The sequence below is a fragment of the Ipomoea nil genome, unplaced genomic scaffold, assembly GCF_001879475.1.
Source record: "Ipomoea nil cultivar Tokyo-kokei standard unplaced genomic scaffold, Asagao_1.1 scaffold1179, whole genome shotgun sequence".
In the NCBI taxonomy this organism is placed as follows: Eukaryota; Viridiplantae; Streptophyta; class Magnoliopsida; order Solanales; family Convolvulaceae; genus Ipomoea; species Ipomoea nil.
This window is the reverse complement of record NW_017617607.1, coordinates 2,049,491-2,063,179: the sequence shown is the minus strand read 5'-3', so window position 1 is coordinate 2,063,179 and position 13,689 is coordinate 2,049,491. Positions and strand designations below refer to the sequence as shown.

Sequence of the window (13,689 nt, the reverse complement as noted above, 5' to 3'; positions counted from 1 at the left end):
AACCAAATTGCTCACCCCTAATCACATGCACCATTTGCTTTGAAAATTTATTTACTAAAATGGTCCCTTGACTATAGTAAAATTACCAATTTATTCATGATTTAACGGATGTCTAATGGAAAAACAAATGGAGGACCAAATTGGTTAAGATTTTTAAAGTTGAGGGACTTAATTGGTCAAAAAAATAGTCAAGGACCAAATTGGTAATTTCGCTATGGTTGAGGGACCATTTCGACAATTAACTCATATATCAATTTCTTCGTCTAACTGCAAAAAAACTCGAATTCATTTTGACCCGACCCAAATTAAAAGTGGACCTCACATATTTTTGTACCACAAAATAGTCACTTACAATGCTCTTTTATACTATTTTTTCCATCAATTATTTCCTACCAAACAATATAATTTGAATTTTTACTTTATTCTCACCTTATATTTTTTCACAGAATCACAATTCATTTCTTTCTTAATTCCTTTCTTGGAACTAAATACATGTTAGGGTAGGATTGTATTATGAAAGACGGTGAGGTAATCATATACGAAGTGTGTAAAAGGGTAGCTACTAGCTAGCAGAAATAAATTGAAGTGCACGGCACAATTCAAGTTCCACTTTTACGCGTTTTTGTTTTACAGGAAGTCACGAAGGACAGGACCTGAATATTGAACAAAACTATAACGGAGAACATGGGATTACTGTGACCTCATGTATGACTAGACCCTAGAGTACAAGTCAACCATTATTTATTGCAGTCAAAAGAAAGAAAAAAGTTGTCCACATAATCACTATATCCCTCTTACATTTCTTTAGGAGTTTAGGGTCACACTTTGTATGAGACCGTTTTACGGATCTTTATCTATGAAAATAGTTAGATCAAGTCAATATGAAAAAAATTGATGCTTATACTAAAAAATATAATAGTAATTAGGAATAAAATGCTTATTACTTTGATATTTTAATATAAAAGTATTACCTTTTTCATCAAAAAGTATTACAATTTTTCTTATAAGTAATGTTTGAAAGTTTTTGTTACTTATAAAAGCAAATGTAGTACTTTTGAATCAAAATGTAAAAGTATTAATTACATTTTCCATATAAGTAATAAACATTTTATTCTCACAAAAAAAAAAGCATTTTATTCCTAATTTAGTATTAAATTACTTATAAAAGCAAATGTAGTACTTTTGAATCAAAATGTAAAAGTATTAATTACATTTTCCATATAAGTAATAAACATTTTATTCTCACAATAAAAAAAAAACATTTTATTCCTAATTTAGTATTAAATTTCCAGTATAAATATTACATTTTAATCTTAAACCTACCCAGTCTCACAGAATACAGTCTCACGAACAAGGATCTATGAGACATTCTCACACAAATTTTTATCTTCTCTTTAATATGTGACTTATAATTATTTGAGGCTCATAAATTAGCAGATTAAATTACATCAACTTGTAATACAAAGTATCAAATCGAATGATGCCATATGAGGAGGGATGAACAATAATAATCTATATATAATAATTGTATAAACCATATTCTCATTTTATTTCTACCCGCGGCTTTGATGCAATAATTAATCATCTCTATCTTTATATATATTAAAGCAAAATAATAGCCAACATCATTTTTTTTTAATATATGTAATTAAATATTAAATATAAATAAATAAATAATGAATATAAATATCAGTATATTGTTTTTATTTTATTAATTATTAAGTATGTTAATATTTACAATTTATTATATATGTTAATATTGAAGTAAAATTGGTGAGGGTCTTTTTTTTTTTTTTAATAGTTAAATTGATTGATTTGATGGTAGGGAGCTGAGAAACAGAAGCCTTACTCATATCTTTTCAACAGCAAATCCATTGTTCTTGAGAATTTCATTCAAAGGTAAAGCACCAAGTTCCATTGAACAACAAAAAATGCATGAGAAATAGAAGATAACCAAACAATGAAAACAGATAAAAAAAAAAAAAAATGCAAGCTATCCATTCATAATTAGTAAAAGAAACAGACTTAATAAAGGTTTCTATCCTGGGTTTCTCTTTGCATTGGATCTTTAAAATGCTATTGTACCTATCCAAAAATAAAATAAAAAAGTCTTGATGTAAAATTGAGAAGTAGAGGAATATACTCATTCCAAGTGCATGTACCTCTGCAGACAAATAACCATTCACTACATAATAGAATATCCACACCCCACAGATCCAAGCTAGAGATTAAAAAATGATTAATAATAGTAGTAGTAGTGAAGAAGAAAGTATTTCTCCAATAAACTTCTGTGAGCATACATGAACATATACATCTGTTGACAGCATTCTTACAATTCCTATCGAAGACATTTTAAGTCCAAGGAGAAGATTTTATAGTTTAATAATTTTGGACATTAATTTATGAGTAATCCCATATACTTAGAGTGAAACTGAATTGTTCAAAATATATTAATTAAATTTGATTTGAAACATATTTCAGGACATAAAACCAAAATGCAATGGTGAATTCACTTAATGACACTGAAAAAACAGATAAAATATTCAATCTTATAACCCTTCCAAGCAGAAAAAAAAAAAAAAAAAAAAAAAACGGAAAAAAGTTGATTAATAAGAAATGGAACAGTATAGAACTTCAGAGCATTTAATTATCAGACATCTTAAGCATGTTTTTCTGCTTCACCATTATTGTTCTTTGAGCTTTATGTTTTGGATAAAATAAAGTAACTTAGTAAGCAACAGCAATTGTTGCACAAATCATCAAGCGCCATATCTTAAACTACCCCTTAATTTTCTCATATTAAAACCACAGAATCCTAAAATCTTATCTTCAAAATTTCTATATTATTAATAAGCATCAACAAAACAAAAAACTATTTCATAAAAAATTCATAACAATATTGAACACAAAAATTTATAGTAAAAAAATTGTTTAAATAAAATATTTAAAAATATAATTACTAATTGCATAAAATAAAAATATATTACTAGTAATGTTGCATGAAGAGGGTGAGTTTGTAGGGTAACATTGCCATCCTCTTTTCCACATCCTCACAAGTAATAAGCCTTGTACCAGTTACATCATAGGTGATGAGAGCATAGATGGCAGCTTCACTTTCCAGTGACCCAGGTTGAACAATAGTTTGTGCTTGCTGGAAATTGTGGCCACTCCTCCAATCCCAGAACCACAAGCTTCCGTCATCACCTCCTGTAGCCATAACACCCTCGTCATTAACGGCCATTGCATTGATGATTGTTTTCTGGTGAGAAAGCATGTTGTGCTTTTTTATGTTGTCAGCAGAGGCAGATGCAAAAGCATTATCTTCCTTTGGATGCAAAGCCATGGCCCTCACAGATTTCTTATGGTGTGTGAGTGTTGCCATACACATAGCCTTACCATATCTAAGGTCCCAGAATTCTATGGTTGAATCATGTGAAGCAGTGATGACCTGAGGATCCATTGATGGAGTTAAAACAAAGCAGACGGTGTTGTCATGCCCAGACAAAGCAACAGAATCACGACCCCAGTGAGCAGGACATTAATGGTGGGTTGAAGAGCTAAGCAATAGACGCCACTTAAATGCCCATGATAAGACTGAATCACCTTATTTTGTTCTACGTCCCAGCATTTTACTTGTTTATCATCACCCGCAGAGAACATGCAGGTATCCTTATTGATAACAGCAAGGCCTCTTATTTGTTCAATATGGGCAGTAAGAGTGTGCTTTAGCGTTCCGGTTGCTAAATCCCAAATCTTGATTGTCCGATCAGCTGAGCCTGTACAAAACCAAACCATGTATTACTGTGGTCCACTGCAACAGACCGCACCCAACCCAAATGCCCACTCACCACCCTGTAATTCTTCCAGGAAGGACGTGGCCGGCATTTTACTTGAATTGGTATGTATTCTTTCCATTATTGCAGCAGTAGAAAGATTCCTTTCATCCGTTGTGGTCTTTGGTTGCAAAGATGGACCAATTTTAGGCACCCCCTTGTGTGCATTTGAAGGAGCAAAAGGCTTTGAATTAGAATGAGGTTGAGCTGCTGCTTTGCTTGCTATAGCTGATAGCTCCATACTCAAGATTTAGCTTATGCCTAGCTTATTCGAATCTTCTTGCTTTCAGGATCGGACGGGGAAGAGGAGAGAATATATCGAGAGCGCTTCAGAGATTGCGGTTCTACTGCTAATTCCGAATCCATCTTTGCAGAAGCCTAGCTAGCTTGCTTGCGCCCTGAACAACAATGTCGACGCGGGGTTTAGCCGTTTAGGTTTGGGTTTTTCTGGAATTCTAGTTCCATAGAAATAGTAAGTAATAGAATTATGGGAATAAGAATTTATACTATTAATATTAATTAATAAAAGGATTAATATTTATTTTGGAAAGTAGATATATTAATTTTGCATTTTATGTCTCCATTTCAAGCACACAAGGCATTAGTTGCAGACATATGTCAAGAGTAAGTATTAGATGATTTTTCTAATTGCAGACATATGTCAAGAGCCAAATGTCGATTATCACAAGAGATCTATTCGATTTGGGCATAATCGATCCCCATATTGTGGTCGCCGAGGTTCGAACTTTAATCTATTCTCCCAAATACCGTGCAGGCTTCATCCATTTACACTAACCATTGTGCTTGAGGTCTGGACAAATTATATCGTGGACGAATTCAAGGTCCACTTTGTATTATGGATTATGATTCAAAAGAATGGTCCTGTTTGGTAAAATGGCTGTTAGCTGATAGCTGTTAGCAGTTAGCTGATTGTGTTAATTAGAGGGTATAAATAACGATAACATTAACTGATTATAGAAAAGTGTTTGGTAAATTAGCTGTTAGCTGATAGCTGTTTGGTATAATTTCTTTTCTCAAAAAGCTAATTGAAAAGGTTGCTTGGAGTAGCTTTTTGAATTTTAGCCTTTTAGAGTTACAAAAAACTAATTAACCAAACATTTGTATTGATATTTTAACTAAATCAAACAATTAATAGTGGTCAAATAAGTCAAAATTAGCCTATAGGCTAATTTTTTACCAAACAAGGCCAATATCATTTTATATTAAAATTTTAACGGCGTCAACTAGTACTTCATGTTTAATAATATTCGTCATATACTAATATTTATAATATTTATTTTATATGCTCATCAACCTAAACATTCATATACATAAATACTAAGTTGCGTGTACATCATATCTATATATTTTCATTCACTATATAATAGGTTCATAATGTTAATTCTATATGTTTATAGAAACAAATCTTAATATGCATAAAAATTATACTAAAGTAGTGAGTTTATGTATTTATAGATTTATTTTTCTAAAAAGAAATTAAAAATTATATATCAATATGGTGTTATTTAAAAGATTTCAATTAGAACTTATTAATTATATATTGAGTATATTTTTATACATTAATTTTATTTGTAAAACAAATAAAGAGAAAAAAAATAGTGATGCGTTGGGTGCATGTTGCAACATGCACCCTAATCTATGATATTGTGAGGACTAGCACGTTGTAATAAATGCATGCTTTGAATCACGGTATTATAAACCTAAGAAAATTTTACAATGTCGAATAATAAGAATGTTTACTTCTATAAATAAAAAATGTTATATGAACAATTTGTTAGTTACGAGAAAATTGCTCAATTTTTATCAGACAATATATAGTAAGAACAAGCTTATCAGTGAATAATATAGGGTTAATGTCTGTCAAAAAAATTTTAATATGAGTTATTATTAATGTGGTCGGTGGTTTATACTCAAGTTATTTGTTCTATCTATAAGTGATGGGTTATTTCTTTTTTCAAGGGAAGAGAAATAAATGAAGAGGTACAGGTGTTGTACGCGTTTCGCGCACAATAGCAGCTCACGTGGGTGCGTTAGGCGCGCCTAACACTTCTGTTTATTATTTAAAAAAAATTAATTTTAGTTTTTTATAAAAAAAAATTAAAAATTATATATCAATATGATGTTATTTAAAAGATTTCAATTAGAACTTATTATTCCAAAAGGCTGAGCCCCAACCCTAAGGGGCCCCCACACCCCAACCCGACAGAGCATTTGGGAGGATGTAAATCATGGTGACTCAACTGAACATGAACCATAGAGGCTAGACCGGTGCTCACTGCGCACAAGAAGCCCCCCTCCCTTTGAGAGGTTGCTCCCGCACTGTCGCTGGTGAGACTCGATCCCTGGTCATTATTCCAAAGTTTCAATTACAACTTATTAATTATATACGGAGTATTTTTTTTAAACATTAATTTTATTTGTAAAAAAAATAAAGAGAAAAAATATTGATGCAACATGCACCCTAATCTATGATATTGTGAGGACTAGCATGTTGTAATAAATGCATGCTTTGAATCACGGTATTATAAATCTAAGAAAATTTTACAATGTCGAATAATAAGAATGTTTACTTCTATAAATAAAAGATGTTATATGAAGAATTTGTTAGTTATTAGAAAATTGCTCAATTTTTTCCAAACAATATATAGTAAGAACCACTTTATCAGTGAATAATATGGGGTTAATGTCAGCCAAAAAAACTTCAATCTGAGTTATTATTGATGTGGTAGGTGGTTTATACTCAAGTTATTTGTTCTACTTGCAAATGGTGGGTTATTTCTCTTCCCAAAGGGAAGAGAAATAAATGAAGAGGAACAGGTGTTGTGCGCGTTTCGCGTACAACAGCAGCCCTCACGGTCAATTTGAAAGTCGAAAGACCACATATGGTCAATTTAAATGTTTAAGACTAAATGTGGCAAAACCACTATGAATAACCTCAAATTGTATTAACTCTTTCACACTTCGATTTTGTTGTGTGATTTGAATACCTCTTTGTCAACAAATCTCTCAAAGTAATTAATATGATTGACTTAATTATATATATTTTTTATTTTTTCCATGGTACTAATAAACTACTTGGTAAATAAATATATAATTATTTTGTATTATAACTTTGATATTTAATTAAAAAACTAGTGCACAAAAAAAAGATAATAGACAATATAGTGAATATAATCAATTTGATGAATTTGAATGTAAAGAATTTTTACATGGAGAAAAATAAAGATAATATAACTAATGAAATTATTTCTCTTAATTAATTTATTGATAATGAATAATTTATTTTGAATAAAGACATTGTAGGGACAATGTAGTGAATATAATCAATTGATGAATTTGAATGTAAAGAATTTGTATATTGAAAAAATAAAGACAATATAGCTAATAAAATTATTTCTCTTATTTAATTTATTAATAATGAATAATTTTTTTTTTAATAAAGACATTGTAGACGCATAATTCTAAATTAAAGAAACGCATATTTATTATTTTTGTTGTAGCTACTAAATTATTATTTAATTTAGGCTAAAGTGTCATCTAGCACCATGAACCATATTCAATTATTCATCCCGCACCCTGAACTTTCATATCATATATATCAATCCACAAACCAAAAAATAAAATTCACCTACAACTTTTAGCAGGTTTCCCTTCTTCCTGCTGACATGGCACCTGATGGGCCATTTCTCTTAACCTTATGTTGTCTATGTAAGCATTTACATATTTAAAATTTAAAAAACCAAAATTATTATATAAAAAACCATAATTTTCTTCTCTTTATTTGCATAATTTATACTTTTTCAATTTTTCAATTTTAATGTTTCAATTTTTTTTTCAGAATTTTTATTTTTTGCATAATTTTTTGTTAAATATTTTTCAAGGTTTCCTAATTTATAGAAATGCTATTTTTTTTTTTTTGTTTGCATTTTCGCACATAAATATATCCACCAAGTGAAATTAAAAATGAAATCAAGTTACTAATATAAATTGTAAAAAGAAAAACCAATATATATTATTGCTAATAACAAAACAAAATAAATTCTCAATTCATAATCCACTAGCTAGTTAAAAGACAAAATCGTACATACACAGTAGCTATAAACACCAGCTAGTTAATAATAAAAATAATGGATGTGAACGTGAACTCTCTCTCGGACTTTCCTGTCCCGGCGGCGACCGTCCGCCCGCCGGAAGACCAAGATCTGTTGGAGAGGAGCACTAAGAAAGCTAAGAGAGGATGGACTTCCGGTGACTCGTCTATTCAGTCTCCCACTGACCAGATCTCCCAAGAAACCCCAGCTGGTTCCGGGGCAAACACTCCGGTCACAAACCAGTGGAGAACGCCGGGGGCCTCGCCAAATCAAGCTTGGAATCGCAGGGCCTCCAATCGACCGACAGAAGAATTCATAGTATCCGACGACGATTCCATGGAGGAGGATAGGACTTCCTTCGACTACCCCGTAATCCAAGTGACCAAAGAGGAGAAAGAGAGACTACGTCGACCTTGGCGGAGATCACTGATTTTAAGGGTGTTGGGCAGATCGGTGGGCTATTCCTTCTTGCTTCAGCGCTTGCAGCGGATGTGGAGGACCGACGCGGGTTTTGAACTGATTGCCTTGACTCACGACTACTTCATCGCCAAATTTGAAGCCCTATCTGACTACGAAGCAGTGAAGCTTGGCGGTCCGTGGATGGTTCCTGACCACTACTTGGTCACTCAAGAATGGAGGCCGAATTTTGATCCAAGAAGTGGTAAGACGGACAAGATTTTGGCCTGGGTACATTTCCCCTCCCTTCCTATCGAATATTTTGACGACGACTTTCTGAAGAAAATTGGAAAATCCATTGGGCGACCGATCAAAATAGATCACTACTGGCCTGGCTACAAAGGGGAAGTTCGCAAGAGTTTGCGTCGAACTTGATATTAGCAAGCCTCTATTGTCCAATTTCGTGATTAACATGGTAGAATGGCCAATTGAGTACGAAGGGATTCATCAAATTTGTTTCAAATGCAGCATCTACGGCCATCGCATGGATACATGTGGGAAGGAGGCAATTCCACCGGTCGTCAATGAAGCTAATACGAACGGGGATAATGTAGAACCCGAGGTGGAACGTCCCATTCCGAAGCCGAAAGAGAAATACGGAGCATGGATGCTAGTCACAAGAAGGGAAAAGTGATTTCATAATAGATCTTCGACTCAATCGGGAACAGCCCATCGTAATTTGAGGCAGCATAATGTTCCCGTTATTGAAACCCCCCAGCCTCCTGTTGTGGTTTCACCATCCCGCTTCGAGCCGCTGGATGGACTCCAGGAGTTGGAGGAGATCAACCGCCATACAGCTCCGGCAAGGCCAGGTGCTTCGGCCAGGCCTCCAGAAGTTCACCAACAAATGGGTAACCTCCCTAGAATCAGAACAAATTACCGAGGAGGCCATCAACGGGTGGAGCCAAGAGAGCCCCAGATTGTCCCTAGACCATCCGATCCTCCTACTGTCCACGCCCGCTCCAATTCGCCTTCTCGGGGTGCCCACAGGGTAGAGGTGGCAGAGGATTCCTTCCAAACAGGGCTGCAGCTGAACACGAACATACTGTGGTCAGAGGCTCAAGTAGTGGAGGAAGTGTTGATACTTTCAGAGTGCATCAGACTGACGCCTACCTTGAATCCCCTGACTTACCAGCCTTTGAAAATACTTTCAAGGAAGTCCCTCCGGATATTGGAATTGCTCCGGTTCAAGTGGAGCACCATTCTGAGGATATGCTGGAGGATATTGATCGTTCTGATCTTGAGAGTTGCCGTGCGGAGTCCCGCCTACGTCTTTGGATGCGTGCTTGTCTCCCTCTTTGTTTTATGATTATATATATTGTCATGGAATTGTCAGGGTGCTGCTTTGACATTATTTAGGAGCACTCTTAAGTATTTTGTGTGTTTTTATAAACCTGTCTTGATTTGCCTCTTTGAACCTAAGTTCTCGGGAGTGCAAGCCAATGAAATCTGTTTTTCCTTTGGTTTTGATGAATGGATTAGGGTGGAAGCCGTGGGTTTTTCCGGGGGAATTTGGGTGCTTTGGAAAGACTCAATTTCCTTAGAAATTCTGTATACTCATCCCCAATTTGTATCTTTTCAGGTGACAGAAAATGGTTCGATGCCTTGGCTTATGACTGCAGTGTATGGCAGCCTTAACTTGACATTAAGAAGGCGCTTGTTTGCTGATCTTTCAGGCCATCTTTTTGAGCCACAAGGACCTTGGTTAACGGTGGGCGATTTTAACTCTATCACGGATCAGAGTGAAGCTAGCAGCCCAGAGTCCTTCTCATCCTCCAGGTGTTCGGCATTCAACAACTGGATTTTTAAAGAAGGGCTAGTAGATCTTGGCTACTCAGGCTCAACGTTCACTTGGATGAGAGGGGTCGATACTTCGTCTTTCAAAGGAGCACGTTTAGATCGCGCCATGTGTAACGTGGATTGGAACCTCCGGTTCTCGTCTGCAAAGGTCATTCACCTTCCCATGATTGGATCCGATCACTCACCTCTACTCATCACTACAACTGGAATCTCCAGCCAACCGCGGGCATCCTCGTTCAAGTTTAATTTTGCTTCGACAACTCACTCTACATTCCAAGACCTCATACAGTCTACATGGGATCCAGAACTAGACCTACAAGCTAACGGAGCAAAGATGGCCCGGGCCCTCTCTATGTGGAACAAGTCAACTTTTGGTAATGTTTTCTTAAGGAAGCAACGCCTGCTGGCTAGGCTAGACGGAGTCCAACAAAGCCTTTCTTTAGGAGCTAGATCTGATTTATTAAGATTGGAACGAAGGTTACGAAAGGAACTCGAGGAAACACTTCATCAAGAAGAACTCATATGGTTTCAATGTTCAAGGGAGGATTGGATTAAATCTGGGGACCGCAACACCCGGTATTATCAAGTTGCAACAGCAATTCGGCGGAATCAGTCTACGACCACTTGCCTAAATGATGAGAATGGAAGGGCACTACGAGAGGAAGAAGCAACCAGGAACCATGTTCGAAACTATTTCATTTCACTATTCTCGAGAGCAATAGAACTAATAGCCAGAGCTTACATCATGGTCTTTTCCCTCCACTCGATGAGGATGATTGGGGTGCAGTGTATGCTCCCATCTTACTGGACGACATCAAGATAGCCCTCTTTGAGATGGCACCTTGCAAGGCCCCGGGTCGCGATGGTTACACGGCGGGCTTTTACCAAAAGGCCTGGACTTCTGTAGGCGAGACTCTAAGGAAATTCGTCAATGATTTCTTCGAAAACAACGTACTCCCCCCCGGATGTAACGATACCCTTATCTCACTAATCCCCAAGGTGCAGCACTCGGACCAAATCAGAAAATTCCGCCCCATTGGTCTGTGTAACGTTGCCTATAAGTTAATAACTAAGATCATGACCCTACGTCTAAAGGATATTTCCAGCAAGCTAGTGGGACCTCATCAGTCCAGTTTCATCCACGGTCGGCAAATCACAGACAACACTCTTGCATACCAGGAGGCCTTGCATTCTCTGGGAAAGAAGAAAGGCAAATTAGGGTGGATGGTGGTTAAGGTGGATCTAGAAAAGGCATATGATACACCCTCTTGGAGTTTTATCAAAGACACATTACATGATATTGGCTTCAATCAATCTTGGATTACAAACATTATGCAATGCATCTCTACAACGTGACTTGCTGTACTATGGAATGGTTTCCAAACTGACTGGTTTACCCCTGAAAGGGGAATTAAACAAGGAGATCCCATCTCCCCCCTTTTGTTTGTTTTATGCATTGAGAGATTGAGTCATATAATCGAAAACTCAACATTGAATGGACTATGGAAAGGTATTAAACTCTCTAGTAATGCCCCTAACTTGACGCATTTATTCTTTGCAGATGATCTGGTCCTCTTTGGCAAGGCCACTATCCACCAGGCAGTTGAAATCAAGAGGTGTCTCGACCTGTTCTCCTCGGCTTCAGGTCAAAGCGTAAGCCTTCAGAAATCTTCGGTGCTGTTCTCCAAGAACACCAGTCCTGCTACTCAGCGAACCATCACTGATGCTCTGACCATTCCAAGAGTCTCGGCCTTGGGCATCCATCTAGGACTTCCCTCAATCCATGGCAGGCTACATAAGGACTCCTTTAATGGAATTCTTGCCAAAATACAGTCACGACTGTCTGGTTGGAAATCCAGATCACTCTCACTCGCTGGACGACACACTTTGGCTCAATCGGTTCTGTCGGCCATACCGTTCTACTCTATGTAGTCCTTGTTGCTTCCGGTAGGGGTCATCGAATCCATTGAGAAGCACATCAGAGGATTCCTTTGGGGTAGCTCGGAGGGTGCAAAAAAATGCCATTTGGTGAAATGGGATGTGGTCACAAACCCCAAATCACATGGGGGCTTGGGCATCAAGAACCTCAGATTAATGAACCTTGCTTTTGTAGCTAAGCTTGCGTGGAGGTTTTTTCAGGAGGAGGATTGCCTTTGGGTTAAGCTCCTTAAAGCTAAGTATGAAGCTGAACCGGCGAACTTGACTTCGTGGCAACCTAAAAGCAGCAGCTCCAATGCATGGAGGGGGATTCTTCGAGCTTCACCAATTGTCCTAATAGGGATCAAATGGCACGTAAGTAATGGCAAAACCACCCGCTTTTGGATGGATGTTTAGTTGATCGATTCTCCTTTGTTTAATGCTGCTCTACAACAATTAGCGCCTTCCATGTTGAATAACATTGTGGCCGACTATTGGACTGCGGGTATGGGCTGGAAGTGGGAACTCCTTGACCAAGTCCTCCTCGCAAGAATTCTGAGTAGGCTGGCTACCTTTGTCCTCCATGAGGATCCTCATGCCAAAGATCGGCCTGTTTGGAGCTTGGAGGCTAGTGGAACTTTCTCTGTTAGTTCAGCTTATGAGGCTGTAATGAATCTCCCAGGATCAACCGACGCGGCACAATGGAACAATATCTGGAAATTAAAGCTTCCAAACCGGATCTGTACTTTCCTGTGGCTACTACGACATGATAGAATCCTCACAAATCGAAATCGCTTGAGACGTGGCTTAACAGATAATGAGAATTGCTAGCATTGTGGATCAATCGCTGAAGATGCAGACCATGTTCTTCGGTTCTGCCCATTGGCAGAGGATATTTGGAAAATCACACAACCTCTGCTGCATGAGAGCTCCCGACACCTGCCCCTCGTTGCTTGGCTTGATAAAGGAATCTTGGCAAGGGGTGATGGAAGAAGGCCGTGCAATGACAACACTTCCTTTGCTATCACCCTTTGGTGGTTATGGAAATGGCGTAATGAGGCCATCTTTAAGGGATCAATTCAACCGTTACACTCCAAAGTCTCCTGGATCTTCTCCCAGATATCCGAAACCAGTGCTGCTTTCTCAAGATCAAAAGGCCTGAAAGCTTCAGATAATTCAGCAGCATGGAAATTACTTTGCTGGACCAAACCTCCTATCAGTATTGTTAAGCTTAACACTGATGGTGCCGTGGCTGCACACTCCTACCTTGCTGGTTGTGTGGGGGTTTTAAGGGACTCACAGGGAGAATGGAAGATGGGCTTCATTGCCAAACTCGGCATTTGTACTCCTTTAGAGGCAGAAGCATGGGCAATCCTTAAAGGAGTTCAATTTGCGTTGGCCAATAGTTACAAAGATATCATTATCGAAACTGATTCACATGAAGCAGTTGATTACCTATGCAGCTCTCGGTTCCCTAGCATTGCTGCTCATAACGTCTTGGAGGCCTGCAGAAAGGAATTCCTCAGCTTCAACTCATGGGCTCTAAATCCCATCTTTCGGGAACAGAACAT

The 13,689-nt window shown here is 37.2% G+C and overlaps 1 pseudogene; it reads right to left on the bottom strand.

Annotated features, from left to right (window-relative positions):
* Nucleotides 1-2,986: 2,986 nt before the first annotated feature.
* Nucleotides 2,987-4,074, bottom strand: LOC109183822 (annotated as a pseudogene).
* Between the last annotated feature and the right edge of the window lie 9,615 nt (nt 4,075-13,689).